At 34.6% G+C, this 22,726-nt stretch overlaps 1 protein-coding gene across 4 annotated transcripts in view; it reads left to right on the top strand.

Annotated features, from left to right (window-relative positions):
* Window positions 1-22,726, top strand: part of ITP (Ion transport peptide) — a 59,370-nt gene that overhangs the window by 12,513 nt on the left and 24,131 nt on the right. The window contains exon 1 of one of the 4 annotated variants that reach the window (XM_053758353.1): window positions 11,104-11,258. The exons of 2 other annotated variants lie outside the window; for them this stretch is intronic. The gene's annotated coding sequence lies outside the window, so the exon portion shown is untranslated. Of the gene's footprint in view, window positions 1-11,103; window positions 11,259-22,726 lie in introns of those variants that run through there. One more of the 4 variants, XM_053758350.1, reaches the window with a different exon arrangement.

Here is a 22,726-nt window from a genome sequence, read left to right as displayed (position 1 = left end):
CTTTCGAACCGTTGAGTTGGTCTGATTTTGATGAAATTTATAAAATCGGTCTGTCAATGGAATTTTAAGTTAACAAAATAGGTTAAGTCGTTTTTGATATATTCACAATTATGTAAAAATTTATTGTGTTCGCGAGGTCTAAACTCGCTGCGAACACTAGTCTACTTAATTATATATATAGCGAAATTAATGTATCACTCATGACATGGGTTTCATTCATATGCAAAATTGTAATATCGGATCTGTGTTATCTGAATAAATCAATTTGATATTTTTAATACCGGCCACAGACTAGAGCGAACTCTAGACAGATGCGTAGTTAATATAATTGCTTTTATTTACCGCAATGAAAAACTAGCAATGTATGTCGAATCCGACAAATTTCAGGCGAACTGTTTCGCGATAATGTGTAGCCGGCATGGACTTTATAAAACATTAACGTCAATAAATTAAGCTGCCCAATATCACTTATAGAAGGGACTTCACTCCAAATAAAAGGCGAGGCTGTATTATTTAATCCCCGACGTAAAAAGAGGGGTGTTATAAATTTTACCGCTAAGTGTGTCTGTCTGTTTGTTTACGTGGCAACGTAGCCTATCAACGGGTGAACTGATTTGAATGCGGTTATTTTTAATGCGGATATGATAGTTAATTTTTATGCGGTGGTTCTTAGATATGTTTGATCAAAATCGGTTCAGCCATTCATAAGTTGTAACAAAATAAACATTGAAAGTCGGTGTTTTTTAACTTGTCTAACAAATAAACTTGTCTATTATCTTGTCTCAGTCATCGTACTTCTTGGTCCGCGTCTCGTCCAGCACACTGTCCCTAGTCGATAGTCCCTTTTATTCTTCAGTCTGTTATTGTCGGGTTTATTTATAAAAAGCAATAGAGTCAGTCAAGTTTATAAATAGACAGAGGGGTTAGTGTGGGTTTGCATTTCACTTCTCACCATCGAATCGATTCGAAGTGAGCCGCAGCGAACCAATCACATTGCAGTGTGGTTGTCGTTGCGTCACAATGGCACAATGTGATTGGTTCGCTGCGACTTTCGATGGTGACGAGTGATATGCAAACTCGCGCTTCGCCCACAGAACGCCACAGACAGTTGTAGTAAAAGACTTAAAAAATATGACGTCCAGGAGGTCGCCTTCAGATTCTAAGAAAGACTGTTCAATATATTAGGACAAATCACACAGATTGAGCTAGCCCCAAAGTAAGTTCGAGACTTGTGTTATGGGATACTAACTCAACGATACTATATTTTATAACAAATACACATATATAAACATCCAAGATCCGGGCCAATCAGAAAAAGATCATTTTCCATCATGACCCGACCGGGGATCGAAGCCGGGACCTCTCGGTTCAGTGGCAAGAACTTTAACACTGCGCCACCGAGGTCGTCGATGTTATCACTGCGGAGCGCCTATAATAATTATTAAGTTTATTTAAACTGAAACCTCACAACAGATCCGCTAAATCCCTGAGAAATCGCAGATTAAAGTCACAAAAGAAATGTTAATAGTTATTAACGTTAACGTTTACTTATTCATTTTAATTTAATTCAGTTAATTCGTTTCATATTAATGCTTTGAATATTAACACTTTAAAATGAATGCACAGGTACTACTTGTTTACCGCACACCATGTACGTAGTAAGTAGTTCTTCATATTTTTGGATATCTTATAGCTCACGGTGCGACCCGTGTGACCTATGTCTCAGAATACACCCTCCACCGAATTCCTATCATTTCTCATCCATTGTCAACTCGAGAATCTTTTGTCAGTCCTCGTCATATTCAAAACAACTACTAGTTTACATTCACAGTTCATTGGAATCATTACGTCTTTCACTCACGACGAATACTTTAGGTTCCATCACCAATGCTGGCTATATTCTAAAATGTCTTGTTTATCATAAACTAATACAGCAATGGAATGGAGGTGAAAGTTGATTGTCGCCTTTCGGTAGTTGTCTCGGCATCATCAGACTGCGCGTCTGCCACGTTCGTAAAGCAAATTCGTTTGATTTCAAATCTTATTCGTTTGTGATATGATATAGTTTTGTTTAGCAATATTGTTGGATTGTGGCGTGGTGTCGAAAGGGCTCTTTGCCACTTGTATAGGACAATAGACTGTTGTTTTTAACATTTGTTTCATGTTTGTGCTTAACGTTTGCATCTCAAAGGGTACCCGCTAAGTAGGCAGACCTACCACGAAATATTATTTCATACATACTTGCCCTCCATTTGAAAGTTTGCCCGATTTTTACCTCTTCTGTAAATCTTCGGAGTCCAGTATCAATTTTCTTACTTATGTTATTATTTTTCACTTCGCAATGTCTTCAGCATCTATAGTTATCACACAATAGGCACGCGTGTCCTCTTTGACGACGTCAAGCTAGGACTTTTTGAGTTTGCCCCTTCTGCCACGACATATAGCGGAAACGGTATGCCCAAAAAATAATTTTAAAAAATACGTAGAAAACCGTGCGGTTCCCTACTACCTGACTTGTGTAAAACGTGGCCACGCAGGCGGAAATTTATTTGCTTGTATCACGGACATTAAATAAGTCATGAATATTCTTACCACTACGTAGCTGTGCACTTTGGTTCAAGATTCGATCTATATAATAATATTATACTTATATAAATCAGTGCATCAAATTCTTTTTCAATCCGTCCAGAAAACTTTGCGTGTAACAATAAATATAAAGCTCCGATTCTTCTAAGCTTTGTCTAATTTTCTAAGTTTACTCTTATCTGAATCATTTCGACACATTACAGTTATTTAACTAATTAATAACTTATTGAAGCGTAAACTTATTCCTTCCGATCCGACGAACAGTCAACGAGCGCAGACGATGACGTCATGTTGCAAAAAAGAAAAAAAAAACTGATGGTTCACCCAATTATATTACAAATAAATCAAGCGATTAGAGACTTTATTATTGAAGATATAGAGGTTGTGTAACACGCATGAAGGCTTTGTCGACTTGTCAAGATTAATTTTGCAAGTTGTCAGTTGGTGATCAGTAAATACTTGAGTGAAGTCATTTGAGGAACAGGTTCGGGAAGCCAAGGAAGCGTGTAAGCGTGTATTTCAGTCCAGAAGTTTGGGTCTTTGCGTCTTATTGTGTTAACCGTTAATTCCTTAATAATAATCACTATCACTATATAACATTAAACGAAGTTGCATCCCGCTGTCTGTCCCAACGTATGTATGTATGTCTGTCCCAACATGTATGCAACGGATTTTCATGCGGGTTTTTTTTTTAATAGATAGGAGAAGATTTGGGTGTATAATTTATTACGTTTTTACCCGAGCGAAACCGGAACGGGCCGCCAGTAAATATATAAAGTCACCTACTTAGTACGGTATGCGAAACTACAAGATGACTTGAATCAAGCCAAATATTCATAGCTGAAATCAAAATCAAAATAAAATCATTTATTCAGAAATTAGGCCTTCACAGGCACTTTTTCACGTCATATTCTAAATTAAATTATGTTTACCAAAGCTACAAACTACTAGTATTTCGGAACGACCACTGCTGAGAAGAAATGCCGAAAGAAACTCATTCAAACAGTGTTGGTCCCTATTATGCCAGAAGGGCTTACCATTTTTTTAAATATAAATGTATGTATAATTTTTTATCAGTAATATAACAATGTAAGTACACAATAAAGTACATGGTCAAAAGGTATACTGAAACATATTATGAATGTGATCAAGTGCTGATATATGTGCTGTGCTGAACATTTTAAATTATCTTACAAATAAATATTTATTTCCACAAATATATATTTATGTTCCAAAGGTTCTTGCATTTCGAAAAGTTGAAAAATATAAGTAAACTTCGCGTTGTAGCAAAATCTGGAAAAACTCAACATATATAAGTATTCCATATCATATTTTGATAGGCTTCAAAGATACGAACGTAAAAGATAAGATCACAAATATCACAGAACATAGCGCGTGTTCCGCTCGGGCTCAGCTCATCTTGGAGCCATGCCCCATTGCTCAGTCGGTCGTGCACCGTTGCGACGACGCACCACGTTGTAGCTCCGTTCTTTTCTATAGGTGTTGATGTTGACGTAGGTCGAAACTTCATACAATTTTTGCGTTGTTCCCCGTTGTCTGTCGACGGACGTCAAAATGTCGGAGCGGCCCTGGGCCTAAAGTAATTATTTAATAGCAAATCTATTAGTTCCTCTAATAGATTTGCTATTAAATAATTTGATCGATAGCATAGAATTCCCGAAAATGTATTATTTCGTTCACGGCGACCTTCAGAAGTCCCAACGTGCGCTTAAAGGGACATCGCTCGTCTTATTCAAGGAAAGCTCATCACTCACTCACCCTAGCAAAGAAATTATTAACGCCCGACGAATGACGAAATAAATTATTAATAAAATAGTATTGATTGGTCGTGACTTTAGACATTACATTACGGCAGCTTCATTAGCACAATTTCTAATCTGACGCAACTCTTGGAGCCGTCAAAGTCATGCAGTTCGCTACTGCACTTACGAAATGCAATAAGGTCACAGATAGACTGATGTAACATTTGTTTACAGGAGATGAACTGTCAAAACCGTGAACCAAGATCATGTTTGGTTGGTTGAAACATGGTCAAAAGCTAAGTTTGAGAATTTTCTTGAAACACGTACCTATGAAACTGAGATGTAATATGTATATTTAGTTGTTTGAACTTGTTCAGTAATAGTGCCAATAAAGAAAAATATATCCTACTGATATATTAGTTAAAAATTAAAAAAAAATACCATCCATGTCAATAAAAAATTAACGTCATTTCATTATTGAGATCTATTTATCTATATTTTACAAGCTTTTGCAATGAAAGTGCTTATATAATTTTGAACGGAATCTTTTAACTCAATTTTGAAACAGAAATCTTCGACCGATTGAGCTGAAATTTTGTACACACGTTTAGTTTGGATGATAATGCATCATTATGATCAGCATTACCTTGATGGTGCACCCAGGAACGGCTCCCGACGGGGGAACTTCTCAATGGTTTACTGCACGGACATGATTTGTTTTTCACGCATTGTATGTAATAAAATCTCTCTGACAACAATAAAATCTTGTGTCAGAAATTTCATTTTTGAAAAAAACTTATATAACAAACAGCTGTTAAGATAATATTATCCCATAACCGCCTCGTACTATATCCACAGAAGGTACGAGAATGATCCTATTCTTCTCGGCAGCAGTTGAAACTGGCAATCTACTTAATGAACTCATTCTAATTGGTCTACTATTAGTAAAGTCATTGTGAACCGACACAACTCAAGACACCAACAATTACTTTATTCTGTAGCACGTCACTTGACGTATTCGTATCGTGATTCAGTGTATTTCCCCATGACGTAGAGAGGGACAAACAGTCGCAGAATATATAATTATATTTATGCCCTAATAATACTTTGACACAGTTTTTGTACGGATGGATTTGGACGTTAAACTTGCGGTTTAAGTGTAGTATTCACTGGTCGAAATTAATTTATATAATATTAATTTATATAATATTTAACAAATGTAGTTGAAAACTAATTAACTATAACTTTAATTAAGCAGTTAAGTAAGTTACAAATATCATTCCTAAACTAGATTGTTCCCGCGGCTTATTATTGTTAATGTCTCGTGTTTTAAGTTAGACCACCCGCTACATGAAACCGACAAACCGACAACTGTAAACCGCATCCAATTCTATCCAGTAGATTTTGCGTGGTGCGTGAACAAACACACAGCCAGACAGATGAGAAAATTTAAAATCAAAATGTTTTGGCTTCTATTAGTCCCATAAAAATCCCAAAAACATTTATTGCAAAATCTGTGTTTGTACCTGTACCTACAAGAATGGTAAATATAAATAAGAGTTTCAACAGATTGCCCTTTCAGGCATGCAATATTTTTCAAAAACAAAATTATTTTTCATTAATAGGTAGGTATTTCCTATGTACAGCATAGACTGCTAACAGTTTTATTATATATTTAAAAGAATAGAAGATATAGAAGATTATTGTAAACTAGATTTAGCCCACAACTTCGTATGCGAGTAGAAATCGTTTCCCGCGGGAATTTCAGGAAATCCCTTCTTAGTGCTCCCCTACACTGTCCTAGGAACCTACACACAAAATTAATCCAAAATGCCACCACGAATGGTACCCGAAGCTAAAGTGCCCATAACGCTCGCTGCGTCTCTGAAATGGACGTTCTTTGAACAAGGTAAACAAGGTAAGGTCACTCAAACGACCCTCACTTTACTTATACATTACTAGCAGCCCGTCCCGGCTTTGCTCGGGTAAAAACATAATGAATACACATAAACCTTTCTCAAGAATATGCTATCTATTTGTGAAAACCGCATGAAAATCCGTGCCAGTAATTTTTGAGTTTATCGCAAACAGACAGACAGAAGCGGTAGAAGACTCTGTTTTATAATATGAATGTGTGGGAGTGGTAATAAAGGTAGTGTAGAATTTAATACACAGCATTGGGTACTTTTTATTCCGAATTTTCCATGGAATCAGAGATTTTCGATGACGTCTTTCTCAATCTATCCCTCTCTCCCTCTCTCCGTCTCAGCTGATCTTTTTTGGCGTTTCCTCTTGAGAGCAACAGAGCCGTTTACCTATTATATTCCTGCAATTTTTTATAAAAATACCTACGTTTTTGTACTCTAGCGACATCTATGATTATTATGAAATATTTTGCTATAAACATTTAAATAAATAAATAATAAATATATTAGGACAAATCACATAGATTGAGCTAGCCCCAAAGTAAGTTCGAGACTTGTGTTATGGGATACTAACTCAACGATCCTATATTTTATAATAAACATCCAAGACCCGGGCCAATCAGAAAAAGATCATTTTCCATCAAGACCCGACCGGGGATCGAACCCGGGACCTCTCGGTTCAGTGGCAAGAACCTTACCACTGCGCCACCGAGTTCGTCGAATTTTAATATTCCCATAGTATATAATAGTGGTGTGTAGAAATACCCTAAAATACGTATCTGTTTAGTTAATTGACTGTTTGTGGGTTTCGTTTTAGATTTTTAATTACTTTAGTTTTACTTTTTATCCACGCGATCTAAAGTGAATTTGTTTTGGGTTTTTCTGGGTCCGACAATAAGTCAAAGTACAAAGTACTTAATACAATTTCTATGTAGTTATAATGACAGGAAGTTTCCACTGCTTAACTTTGAATTTAGTGTTGCGATCCCTTGATCGACATGTAGGTACTATTGTAATGGAATGGGGAATTTCATCTTTATACCGGCTATACACTATCGCCGAAGTTAGACAGATGTCGACGCAAATGTACATTGCGTAGTAAGTATGAGCGCTGTTATTTTCCGCAATGGAAGGCCAGCAATGTATACCGAACCCGCAAAGTTCGACGAACTGCACCGCAAAAATGTTTTTTAATTTGTGTCGATATTAAATGAATATTTGACTAATAAAAGTTATGTAGTTGACTAATAAAATATTACATAGGTATTTACTGATTTTGTTTATCATACAAAATAATCTGTTTCCATTATTTATTTATTTTTCAGTATTTTGTTTACATTTCGAACGTGTATCAATATACTATTAGACTATATATAAGGACAATAGGTAGTATTACTGCACATTTATCCCGCCAGAGTAGGCACAGCACTGTATTTTAGGTACACAAAAGCTTTGTCGATTATAACGTTTATTTTACAGTACTTTATTAATATTTTCATTATGTAAACATTCGTTTGTGAAAATATACAACACTGTAGTAAGAATAATAAATGGGATACGCCTCACGCTGTAAATTTTTCGAGCCAGTAAACGGTCGAAAAGAAGCTCGGAACACTTCACACGTGAAGTGTCACTTACTAAAATATGGACTTCATACAGGTAAGATCTTCAGTCAAAATCAAGTTTATATCAGTTTATGACCACAGTTGACCAAATAATGCAGAACATAACCTAAAATTGTGCTATTATTTTCAGGATAATCCACTAAATCCTTCCTTTTTCCCTTATACTCGCACCACGATTGCGTAGAAGGTATTTTTGGTAGTAAATCTGCAACAATATTGAAAATTGGGGCTGTTTGTCTCCATTGGCAATGTTTGTGTACCTTAGTTGTACCAGTAGCGCCATCTGCGCTGAGCTTTGCGTAATATTACATCTAAAACACTCGTGACAGAAAAAAAATATTTACACAGATTAATAAGAAATTATTGTCCACGTCACAGTATAATATATGTGTCATACATACCATCACATCATTTAATAAAACACTAGATATCGCGTAATAGTTATCAGATAAGATTAGGTATAACACATTGTAATACTTTGGTGTTCAAAGTATTTGCCTTCTTAGTAGACAATATAAAATGTTAAAATTTTGACGTGTGTCTTTTCTCATCTGAGCCTGTTGGTTTAGCGTGGGAGCCCAGAGTCCTACTTTTTCGTATCCCTAGTTGTCAGACCATTGGCACGCATATCATCCTCGGAGACAGCGTAAAAAAAGCCCTTTAAATTTTTAAGATTCGGCTGTAATTTTACAACCGCCTGACGTTCACCCTCCTTGGGAATGCCATTGTTGCCTGTCAGCTGCCTAGGCTGTGTGTCCTTTAGTCGCCTTGTACGACATCCGCGAGAGGATATCGAATGGTTCTATTCCAGTAGCTATAACCGAAGTAGTGGACTGAAAACTGCATATCACAGGCTGGTTCTAAAATGTAATGTCTTTTTATTGAAAACATTTTTAGTACATTGAAAATTTTTATTTTTGACAGTTTGAAAACACTTTATACAACATGTTCCGACAATCATTAGGTAATAAAATATATAATATCATACAAATAACTTTTAATTTGATGGCTTGCATAGGCAATGAATTGTTGTTTTAAACGAATAAAATGTCAACGGCTTTTTTGAGCTCATATTCTCGCGTAGCGACCAAAATTTGCCGTAGTTGCTACGTAAAAAATCGTAGCTTGCTACGAAGTAATCGTAGACTGCAACTACGCCATCATACAAATATTTTATCATAGAAATATTTATTTTTTACATACTTCTTTGTATTTTTTTTAGTTTTTTTTAAATAAATCTTAAGATTCATTATGGATATATTTAAATCTCGTCCACATTTATATTTTCTTTATCAATCTTTTTCATCAAATGTGTTATGATTTGTGATACGAGTGTAACAATAACATATATACTGCCATCTAGTGGGATAAAACGTACAATACAAACTAATGAACCTATTAATGTGTGAATTGAAAACTATACATGAGGTAGCTTGGTATACAAACTCATTTTACAGGAGGGGGATTCGAACCTGAGCCATTTCGACCAGTGAACCTTATCCTAACTTATATCCTACTAATAATATAAAGGCGAAAGTTTGTGAGGGTGTATGTGCGTGTGTATGTTTGTTACGCTTTCACGCATCTGGTACACGGTTAGAATATAACCTGGAATAACACATAGGGTACTTTTTTATTACGAAATTCCCACGGGAGTGAAGTCCCGGGGCGCAGCTAATTACTTATAAAATGCGAAAGTAAGTTTGTTACGTTTTCAAACATTATGTTATAAACCAATCTTCTCGAAATTTTCGTCCCGGAAAATTAACGGTTCCCGTGGAAAATTCACGCGGGAAATGCCGCGGGCATAATTGGTAACAATTAAACACCGGTTGGAGCACGCTGTATAAAAGACGTAAAGATGTTTAGAATGTATTTACGTCACCGATTTACTAATTATAATTATAACGATAATTTTAATAGTTCTATTTTTCTTTTCATTGCTTTATGTCAAAAATAAAACCAATTTACGTCAGTGCTAGCCAAATTAGGTTAGTTTAGAGTTAGGGTCAGTTTCACCTGATAAAATTTCATATGGTAATCTGCAAGAAAATACTCTGGACGGATTGTTATGAACTTTGGTACACGGATAAAATAACACATCGGGTACTTTTTATCCCGAAACTCCGACAGGAGCGAAGCCCCGGGGCGCAGCTAGTAATATATAAAAGTAAGATTATTTGTTGCCTCTTCACTTTCATCTACAAATCTCCAATCTTATTCAATTAGGGTTAAAATTCAGGATGTTACGTTCCGTAGGATGATGCATACGTATTCGGTGTGCACGAACCTTAAGTGGTGTCGTAGCTTTTACGAGCTTCTACTTTGACCATTTCCTGTTGTAAACGGGCCTGAAAACTGAAAGGTCACTTGCATTTATAATATACCTGTTTATGCAAGTCCTAGATTTTATGCAAGTCGCCTAAAAGCATCCGACATGACTTTTACAACTATCCACCGCCATCTAGTGGCAGGCAGTCGCATACACACTAGCGAACCGAATAGTCAACCAGTGTGCAGGTTTCCTCACGATGTTTTCCTTCACCGGGAGCAAGTGGTGGTCTAATCTATAATGAAAATGTAAAACGAAGCTTTACCCTTGACGAATTTATCAATGCATATTATTGATTACTAGCAACTCGCCCCGGTTTCGTACGGGTGCAATATTATGCATACCTACATATTGCATCCGTTGCGTAGTTTCAAAGATCTAAGCATACATAGGGACAGACAAACGGAATCGACTTTATTTTATACATGTAGTAATAGTTGCATCTTAAATATTTAATTGTAATTTAGCGTAATGTTCTTAAATTGGTATTTCTGAAATTATAAACAACTTTCAAGTAAGTACAAATATTATTCAGTATATTTTTTCATTCGCAAGGTTTACTAGCACTTTTGAATCGTCAAAAAAATTACTGCGCAATATAATTATATGGAAAAGGCGCCTGACCGGATGTTTCATTCTATTTATAATGTACTCTATGTACCAAATTTCATCAAATTCCGTTTAATGATTGGAATACCAACACCCATCAAAACTAGGATTGATAATTTTTTTAGTGTTTAAATTATTGATGGATTAGTTATATCAGAATTTCCAGCTAAGATAGCAGTCTAACCATAAATGTGACATACCTAACATCAACTTTGTCGGAAAAACTCACATAGGCTTTCCAGTATTTATTGGTCGAGAAGCGGGCGCGTCGCCCGTCAGCCAATGAGAGGCATCCACCAACAATATATGCGACAAGCAGCGCCGTGCCCGCACAAACTCGTACTAACAGCCGAAGTGACTGCACGCACCGTGTGTTAACGGTACGCGAAAGTGTTGTGTTAATTGTTACAGAAAAAAAGTGAGTATTCAAAATTTTAAACTAGTGGGATAATATCCATTTGGCAACGGATTTTCGGTCACGTAAGCTCCGAATGGTCACGGTCGTTTCTAAGATGACAATAACGAAAGTCTGAGAGCTGGATTTTGTAAGATAGTTTGTTCGTCTGAAATTATTTGTTATATCAATTATTTTTGTAAAGGACAGGTTAGACGTAAAGAATAATAGATTAACAAATTAAGTTTGCGTTTAGACGGCTTTCACATATTCAAAATTGTAAAACTTTAAATAAGGCTCTAAATAAAATAAATGCAATATTTTTGGACTACAAATACACGTGTTTATCTTATAAATTTTAAAAATGGCATGTAATTTTAATTACTTCCTTCGTGGAAAATTAACAATTCCGTGTAAAATAAATACTTAATAAAAGTTTCCACTGATCTTAATGCGGACAACAATTTTATAAACAAAATCTGTTGACATTTCCTTATTGTCATCTTGACAGATGTATATAGAATCGTGTTTATCATTAACTAATTTTTGTTTGTTTTATTTTTAAGTCAATTTTATAGTATTTTATAACTTTTATCATCCATTTTTAGCCAGGTAAATAGATAATTACTGTATAGATATAGTGATATGGTGGATAGAGGAATATACTGGCAATTGTCAACCTACGGAAATGTCATTTTGCCGTCAACTATACATGAAAACCCATATCTATAAAACTAGCGATTTTTTTTTGTAACTCCGCCCGTGAATTTCTATCGAGCCGTACTATTTTCCAGGATAACAGTTACATAGGATATATATGTAGAAAATATTATTGTTGTTTATCTACTCAATCAACCATTTTGAAATCAAAAAGCGTGTAGAGGTAACAAAATATATACAAACCATAGATAAAAGAAATCAATTTTGTCTATGATACAAACCCACTTTCGCATTTATAATATCACATAGAATTGCACACCGATGAAAACTTCTCCTCATCATCATCACAGCCGTATCCTCATGGCTGAGGGTCGTGATTACCAGCAGCTGTGGCTCTCTTGACAAGAACAATCTTGTGCCTACTTCGAGGCCTGATAGACTTTACTGCATGCATAAGAGACTCGCCTAAAGCGGCGAAAAACAAAACTCACGCGGCGAAGTTGAACGCAAAAGTTTATAGAAATCAAATATTACACTGATGCAAATGGAGATAACCGGTTTATAGTTTTTATGACCAGTAAATCCGAGTATACTCACTTAAAGTCAAACTTAATGAGGTGTACAAGATTTTAGTTGAACAACAGAATGGTTTAGTAGTGTTAAACGTAGCTTTTCAGCTTCAATTACAATTGGCCTCGTTAGCAACATCATATAATTTGTGAAATTTATGAAAATATAATAATTTATTTGTCAATAAAATTCGTCCACACGTGAGTGACCGGCATTTTGATTAACAAGGTCAGTTTTAATCGAATTAAAATTAATACAATTAAATATCTCTTCTTAGTCTTATTCCTCATGGCTGAGGGTCGTGGTTGTTACGTGGAATGAACACACACACACACAACAACTTTCTTGGCATTATTAATGGAGTGGTTTGCCATTGCCTTCTCCATTTCACACACTTAATTTAATAAGAATCAACCAGTGTGCAGGTTTCCTCACGATGTTTTCCTTCACCGGAAGCAAGTGGTGGTCTATGAAAGCTACTTACTATACATGAGTCAGATTGGTATGCAAACTCATGTGGCACGAGTAGGATTCGAACCTGGGACCTTTCGATTCACAGGCGGGCGTCTTAACCATTACACCACCACATTAAATATACGTCATCATAATTATACTAGATTCTTTTCTAGGATCGTACCTGACGGTTCCCTGACGGAGACCTTTCCGTCATAGATCACATAAGGCTTGTAGCATTCCCCCGTTGTATCGCGAGATATATGCGTTGCATCAAAAATTGATAGTTTGATTTTTCAATTATGTCACTAAACTCGCTATCTTGTTTTATTGCTATAGATAAAAGAATACACTTGGACATTTTTAATATTTAAAAATAACATGACGTATACCCTCAACTATCATACTAAATACTGTCTATTAATTTATCGATATTTGGTAATACCCAACAGATCCTTTTTATCTAGTCCAAGATGAATGCTCTTTCACCGTACGAAATTCGACCAATGATTGCGTCATATATTTCTAAGAACCGACGGTCGGACAGTCGTAGTGACGATTTAATATTGAAAAACTGTGTACAGGTACCGATTTATTGTATTGGGATTTGACACAAGTCTAATTAGTTTGAAATCTGGATGCATTTCGTAAAGTTTCTGAATAAGACGCGATCGAAATATATTGGAAACAGCTCTACAAAAATCACGTTTCTTCAATCATAATCATCAATTCAGTATTTGAAGCTGTTCAAATACTGAGAATTGATGATTATGATTTGAACAGCTTCAAACTACTGAATTAATGATTATGACTGAAGAAACGTGATTTTTCAAAATATAATTACATTCTTAAATATATTTTTACGTTAAACTAATTATTTGGCAATAACAATAACACATTTCGCAAAATTAACAAATTTCTTAAAATTAAAAGTTTGTTAAAAAAAATCAGTGACAAATTTTCACGAATTTAGTTGCAAAAATCTAATTCCCAAGGCAAACAAATTATGTATTTATTTTGTTTATATTTTATTAAATAATAACAACGTTTGTCGTTATCATCCCAATGGGTCCTTTTGCCAATTAATTAATTTACTTGGGTCAACCTAGAATCTGTCCACTCCAAAAAAAAAAATGGATTTATAGCACAAAAATATTGTATCCTAATCTTTGCTAAGGTCCTGCTAGTCCTGAAATAAATAAATTTTATTTTATTGAAACTAAGTAGTTTATTAATTCAGGACAGCAAAAGTAATGACAACTCTAATTTCCGTCGGCTATCGTAACCGTACATCACCAGGTGGGCCGTACGCTTGTTTGATTAGATAAAAAATAACAGTAGCATAAATTTTGGAGGTCCCAATGATTGTGTCCAATATCGATACATACAAAAGACATCAACGAACTGGCTGGATACAGGATGCTGGAGAGAAAAAATCATTTTTTTTAAATAGAATCTTAGGACGTTTGAATATTTTTTTTAATAAGTTTTTTTAAATAGTACAGAATTCCACTACAACTCATTTCTCGTGTGGAACAAAAAGGCTCCTCATGTTTCTAGTAACTACCTCTATAAGTTATATTAACAGTTTTTTTTTTTAATTCCTTTTTCTTCTCTGCTGGACAAAGACTTTGCATTTGCCCAGCATTGGGACACATGAACAAGATATTAAGAAAAAATTCTCTAACGGCAAGTCCTCATACTACGACTGTATATACGACTATAGTATCTGGACACACCGTCTCATCTCAAATTCCTAACACCCTGTAAATAATGAACCATCCTTCCAAGAACGACGAAACGCGCCGCCAAACGGCAACCGACCATTTCTCAGAAACTATCATATAATTTAATATGACTTAATAATACAGTCTTCGTTTATTTCTAGTTAACATCTGCAAAAAATTCCCAATTTTCGTAACATCTCTCAATAGATCTAAATATAATTAAAATTCCATCCTTTATGCTCTAGCGCCATTTCACGGTAGTTTTGGGTGGTCTAATCGTAAAGTTACTAGCAGCCCGTCCCGGCCTCGATCGGGTAAAACCATAATAAATTATACGCCTTGCTCGGGAATCATATTATCTATTGGTGAAAACCGTATAAAAATCCATTCAGCAGTTATTGAGTTTATCAAGTTCATACAGACAGACGTGACAGAGGGACTTTTTTATTCTTTGTAAGGATATATTTTTTAAACTGTCTGTAAGTCTGTAAATGTTACAATCATAAATAAATAAACATAAAAACTTTCATATTATAATATAAGTAATATAAATAAAACCTTAAACAGAGTTCTTCTTCTTCTTTTCACATAATTAAAGTACTATCTAAGGACAAAAAAGAAACTAAATACCTCAATAAAACATAGAGTTAACACAAATCATTTTGCGTAGAAAAGTAACCAAATTGAATGAATGAATGAATGAATGAATGAATGAATGAATGAATGAATGAATGAATGAATGAATGAATGAATGAATGAATGAATGAATGAAATATTTATTTGCACACAAACACGGTATATATACATGTATAGGACAAATATGTCTTTAAATCGGACAAGCGTGTTGCGCCAACAATTGGCATGCAAATGTTTAAAGTTATTTATTTAAAAATACATAAAAAGTTCTAGTTAATTAATAATCAAATGTTAGGTTAGGTATATTAAAAATTCATAGGTTTACCTAAAAATATACAAGTATATGTAACAGGATATAGTAAATGTATTTATAACGACATCAACAATCAATGAGTCAGACCAATAAATCAGTTAAATCCATTATAAACATATTAAAAGCCGATATATTTAAATTGGCGCGTGCACGGGCAAACGTGGACCTAAAAATATGACCATTACTAACTAAATTGTCATTGAAATTATATTCTAATTGGCACACGATAATTACTAAATATATTAGAATAGAATATTCTATTTGAAGAAGATAACCAAAACAGCGCATAATATTGTGTAATGTTTGTTAGGTTCTTCTTTATAGTCATATTCCTCATGGCTGAGATTCGTGGTAATTACGTGAAATGAAACACACACTTTCTTGGCACTATTAATATGGAGTGGTTTATTAATATTGAACCAGTATGCAGGTTTCCTCACGATGTTTTCCTTCTTCATGAGACGCAGCTAACCAATCACAGTGCGACATTGTGACGCGACGACAACCACACCGCAATGTGATTGGTTTACCTGCGTCTCATTGCGAATCGACAGGATAATGAGAAGTGATATTGATCATCATCAACGGCAGCCATTTAAAAGTCCCCACTGCTGGGACACAGACCTGCCTTATAAACGGATAAGGAAAGAGTATGAGCCACCCATTGCCAATTGGCGGCTTTTAACGACTGCAAATACAACCGGGATCGACGGCTTTATGTGCCTTCCAAAGCACGAAGAAATTCAAGATAATACATAAACAGATGTTATGTAATTAATTTTAGTTAATTATATATAATATTTTTTCTTTTCATCAGCACTCGATCACAATCATAATATGTTTCAGTATACCTTTTGACCATGTACTTTATTGTGTACTTACATTTTTATATTACTGATAAAAAATTATACATAAATTTATATTTAAAAAATGGTAAGCCCTTCTGACATGATATTTAATGTTTGAATGAGTTTCTTTCGGCATTTCTTCTCAGCAGTCGCCGTTCCGAAATGCCAATAATTTATAGCTTTGGTAAATATAATTTAATTTAGAATATGACGTGAAAAAGTGCCTGTGAAGGCCTAATTTCTGAATTAATGATTTGAATTTTGATATGATTAAAATTTACATATAAATTTTAAGTCTTTTCCGTCACATTCGGCCGAACAGGTGTTGATCCAGAACCAAATGCAGACATTTTTTTCTACAGCTATAAAATTAGCATTATATAAAAGAAAACTGTCTAGAACAAGCCATTACTATGCAAAGCATACACAGATTTCATTAAAGGAGCATAATTTCTAACAACTGTGTCTCATATAAATTAGGATTAAAATTTACGATTGTTTGATATCAAAACCAAAATGTATTTAGCTATCTTTTGCTTATATTTACTTGAACCGTGACTTCGCGTGAGAATATATACCTGATAAAATAAAATGTCTAATAAATATTCACTCCTAACTGAAAACCGAACACACGTTTATTTGTTAGACAAATTAAAAAGCCTTTTTTTAAAGACTTTCAATATTCATTTCGCTACAACTTTTGAACGGCAGAACCGATTTCGATCAAACATATCCAAGAATCACCGCATAAAAACTAGCTATCAAATAAAAAAAACCGCATCCAAATCTGTTCACCTGTTGATGAGCTACGGTACCACGTACACAAACAGACATACTTAGCGATCAAACTTATAATACCCCTCTTTATGGTTTACTTATTATCTTTTATTACATAGACAGAAAAAACTATAGACATCATCATATATTCCATTTCGCTCGTATTAGAAAGGCTTTTTTACAAGTACAGCCTACTGGGTGGGCATCCATACTTAATATTATAAATGCGAAAGTCTGTCTTTCTGTCTATTCCGCTTTAAAGGCTAAACCGCTGGACCAATTTTGATGAAATTTGTTATGCATATAGTTGAAGCGCCCGTTCAAATGGGGGTTACTTTTTTTCAAACATCAACATCCAAAAGGCTATGATTGAGGGTGGAAGTTTGTATGGAAACCATGGATATTCACGCGGGCGAAGCCGTGCGCAAAAGCTAAATCTATTTATATTATATGGCTACACCAATAGCTTATATATATATAGCTTACTTTGTCTTTAATTTACATTGGTCTACTCATTGGAGCTGTTAATAATAAATAAATATGGAATAATAAAATAATAAAATCGAGTCGTGTTGACCACCTGCGCGAAACTCGATACGTACGACGACGGCGACGATTGTGACCAATAAATTAAACATAAATATACATTTTTTTTACAAAGCGGCACCGTCCATATTTCGAACATATCAAGTATCGATAAAAAATATAATTTCCGTTATAAATGTCGCGATATTTTTAGGTATTAAAAAATAAATATACATATAAGACCACAGATCTTATGTCCTCGTTTTAATTCCATTGCCACATTTGCACTCAGCCCTATTGGGCAGGGAACTGAGCATCCCAGTGGGCAGCACGAGTAGTTAAATAGGTTACTCGCGCAATCACTGCACATGCCACTGCCGCTGCCCGGACACAGAAGTGGAGTAATAAAAAAACAATTACATTTTTAGAACTTTATGAAATTGTGCAGGTAATATGGGATGACTTATACTGATCAGACATAATGCTGTCGAACCAGCGACCTCGACGAGATCGACGTCAGCCTTTTTTGCGAGTTGATAAATAAAGAAGAGAGAGAGAGAGAGAGAGAATAAGAATGTGAAGGCTGAGTGTAAACGCTCACTCGTGTCGTTGTTGCCGCAGAACTATTTAGGGAAATATTTCCGGCAGCAGCGGCAGGAGAAGTGGCAGGGAGCTGAGTGTAAAATGTGGGGTATGGCATGGGGAAATATAATACGTATAGATATTTAATGCAATTTTATAAAAATCGCCCTACCTTAACACCGAATATCAAACGTAACAATGAAATAATTGCTCTTCTGGAAACACTCACACTTCCGATAATATTGATCGTGATGCTATGGTAACAAGGGCGACAATTCCATGAATTAAAATGATGGTGACGGTACGTAATGTGAACTAACCCGTCACGGAAGTACATGAGTCGATACCGACACCCGACCTGACCTATCCAAGAATTCAGTACCGGCACAGATTACATAACACTTAGGTGTCACGGACATACCAGCTTTGAGACTGTCAATACAATCAACAAAAGTCACGATGACCATAATGCATGGATACACGATCCGGCGATCGAAATTCGAAAAATATTGAAATGTCATTTTCTTGTCAAATTTGTTTAACAGTAGCGACGCCCACAGTGACTTTAGTCCTTCATATTTTTATAACTTTTTTCCCAATATCAAAAACAAAATGTTCTCTAAGCTTTATTACAATACTTACTTATATGACAGATAATAAATGACGTCAGTTTTCTTGGTGTCAAACAGCGTTTTAATTATACTACAATGAGAACGAATAATAAATACCTAATCATACAAAATTGACCAATGAAAATGATATTTGATTTATTTCCATTTTGTTTTTATACCTATTATGATTTTATTATAAAATTGGTGTGACGAGTGCCTTTGTAGTTTCTGGAAAATGATCAGTGAAGTTATTATTGTATTTAATTTTCATTAAAAAAGTTTGAAATTATTTTTCTTGATTGATGTTTTTATCTATATATTATTACTCTTTTTAAAAAGCGCTAAATACCATACAACAACGGAACATAACAATGAAAATATTATAAGAAGCATACAATATTACTCAACTAAATGATAATTCTTATTTTTTAAAAAATCCCAAAAAAATACTGTGCGCGATGAAACACGGACAAAGTCGCGGGAAGAAGCGAATATACTTATAGTAAATAATAAAAATAGCCCGCATTTTAGCCAGCTTATTCACATATCAATTCAAGTCACACGGAAGCATTTAAATTACGAGTAATTATGGCAACACTGTTATAATTTCCGGTATTATAATGCGTAATATGAAACCGCAAAGGGTTTATGATCTCGGACCTATGGAGAACATGGCATGAAATTAAAACGAGACTTTGTCTACCCCGTGAGAAATATCGACATAAAAAGTGGATTATGCGTTAGCAATAACATATTTCGATTATTATTATTAGTGATATCTTTAAAAAAATTTGCTTGTCTTATTGATCTCTGACGACCTCGGTGGCGCAGTGGTAAAGTTCTTGCCACTGAACCGAGAGGTCCCGAGTTCGATCCCCGGTCGGGTCATGATGGAAAATGATCTTTTTCTGATATAGATAAACATCCAAGACCCGGGGTCTTGGATGTTTATCTATATATGTATTAGTTATAAAATATAGTATCGTTGAGTTAGTATCCCATAACACAAGTCTCGAACTTATTTTGGGGCTAGCTCAATCTGTGTGATTTGTCCCAATATATATTTATATTTATTATTATATTTATCTCTTAGTCCATTCGTCCGCGTGCGGTACTATGTACTAACTAATATTATAACCATGAAAGTTTGGATGACGAGTGAGGATATCTGTAGGGATACTAGACTACATATTTATAGACCCGCCAGGGTCCATAAATATGTGTTTTTTTTATATAATTTATAACACCATGTCAACTTTATGATATGCAATAAAAATATTGAGTATTAGGACTAGCTATGTTTGTCACCCGAATAATTATACAAAATATATTGCACGTATTTTGAGACATATGTAAAATATAACCTGGAATTTCATATGCGCGTAGTGCCACATTTTATCGCGAGCGAAGACACGGAGCGCAACTAGTTTTGTCCAATGTAAATACCTACAAATATATTGTTGTTTTTCACTATTTTCCTTTCAAAACTGTGGGAAGAGAGAGACACATTAAAGGGAAAGTAGGGGAAAAGGCCATTTTGACACAGAGAGACATTTTGGGCCTCAACGGTTTAAAAGAACATTATATTTAAAATTCAAATGTTATCTTGGAATTAAGACCTCCACCCATACGTTATTACATTGCGAGTTATAGAACTTTTAAATAATGATTCTAAAGCTTTCATTTTCCCGCTGCAAAGCTCGACATATCGGAGCGACCGGCAGACCGGCTGGCGGCGAGTACCTACTGTATCATTACGAGCTTAAAATAGAACTAAGCTCGATGCTTTTATCTTCTTTTAAGCTTTATTCTTACTTGCCAGTTAGGACAGGATATTAAGTAGTCAAAACTGGCCATAGATTTTGTGCAGAACAGATGTTTAAACATGGAATAATTATTTCTTTCGCGGCACTTTTTGAAGTTGACAAGACTTAAATCCTACTTCAAAATATAACCTATTACCTATATAAAATATTACCCATTTTCTAAATACGATCAATTGATCGTATTTAAAAAATAGGTAATATGAAGGGATAAAACTTAACTACTTCAAATGTCGGTTCTTATCATACAAAATCGGTGTATCTGAAATGTTCCGTAAATCTTATTCTTTTATAAAAGATGAGGCGTTATAATACAATTTTGGGTATATAAGTACATAAATAAATATGCTTTGCAATAGAGATTTATAGAATACGTCTAATATTTCAACGTAAATCTCTCAATTCAATAGTGAGAACGGATATCTATTTTTTGTTTAATTGAATATAAAAGTTTCCGCGTCTGTAGGACATTGAAAAGTGATCTAAATTTGTTGTTTCTAAAATAAATACAGGGATCATATATTGAATACGCAAACGAAATATTGTAAAATGTTAAACGCAAAATAATTGTGTTGTGGTTTGCCAACTTTCGAACATCACTTAGCGTACGATATTAATACGAATAACGATATGCTGATAGCAATAGTGAAAGGGAATAGTTATTATCTCTAATTAGATCAGAGTTGATTTCCTTGGGCAAGCTAATACGTCATTTGATCTAGGTTATACTGGTGTACACCAGATAAAACCTGTTAGTTCACTTAGACCTGAGCGAGGAATTAAAATTGTATTCCAGTATAAAATAGCTAAGATAATCTCGAATGTTCTGTGGCGAATGTCTGATTTTAAATCAGATCGAATTATATATTGGACAACAAGATTTAACATAAATGACAATCTTATAGATAGTTTAAATATTTCCGTCGACAATTACACGTGTACACATACTATTCAATTGAAGAGTAATTATAAATAAACATATAATATACAAATCACACAATGGCCCCAAAGTTCGAGAGTTGTGTAATGGGATATTTTACGCTATATCGAGGTACATAACATCCAAAACACGAATTCAATCTAAAGAAAAAGATCATTTTTAATCTTGACCGAACCCGGGACCCTCAGATTTAGCAGTCCAGTATGATAATTGAACAAACCAATAAAATAATTTTTTACCGTCAATGTATGCCGCCTGCAACTAAGAAAATTGATTCGAATATTAACTGCAGTCGATATTTATACGAAGAGAGGAAGGCCAAGAATGAGAAATAATAATGTGAAAGCGTTTGAGAAGGAATGGAGGGATATAACCAGGGATAAAGTTGCTTGGAAGAAATTAAATTTTTCTCAGGAGTGGGACATCATCAAGTAATGAAAAAAATACTTGTTATGTATTGTGTGTGGCTTGTAACTGAGGTATTAACTAAAATACGTCACTAAAATACATAAATACTTAAATTAATTCAATCAAAAATAATATTTCTATGGAATCATGTCGACGTAAAGGTACTCAACACATGCATTCACTAATTTTTTGTATCAAATGCCGAGAATGACACTTTATGAAAAGACTTCATTGTTGTACATTTTAGCAAAGATTATGACATAAATGGTAATACATATGATAAATGTTTTTAGAACAAACATCCAATCAATGCTGAACATGCGAGATAAGAGCAGGACGGTGATACATAATTAGTACTTGCAGAAAAGGGATCGAATGAGCACTAAGTCTTATGATTTCAACACAGTTATGTCGCCATATAACCTGGTCCTGTATAGATGTACTGAATGCGCGCGCGCAGTAGAAGGCGTCGGATTGTCTCAGCGTGTCTGCACACGCACACAGACAAACATTGTTGTAACACGAGTAGGCTGTGTTTACACAAATAAATTTATAATAGTATAGTATAAGTATAACTTTAGTAATGAATTTATAATAGTATATTGAATTAATATTAATT

Source organism: Plodia interpunctella, chromosome 18 (genome assembly GCF_027563975.2).
Source record: "Plodia interpunctella isolate USDA-ARS_2022_Savannah chromosome 18, ilPloInte3.2, whole genome shotgun sequence".
In the NCBI taxonomy this organism is placed as follows: domain Eukaryota; kingdom Metazoa; phylum Arthropoda; class Insecta; order Lepidoptera; family Pyralidae; genus Plodia; species Plodia interpunctella.
The sequence above is the reverse complement of the archived record's forward strand: the minus strand, read 5'-3'. Positions and strand labels throughout refer to the sequence as shown.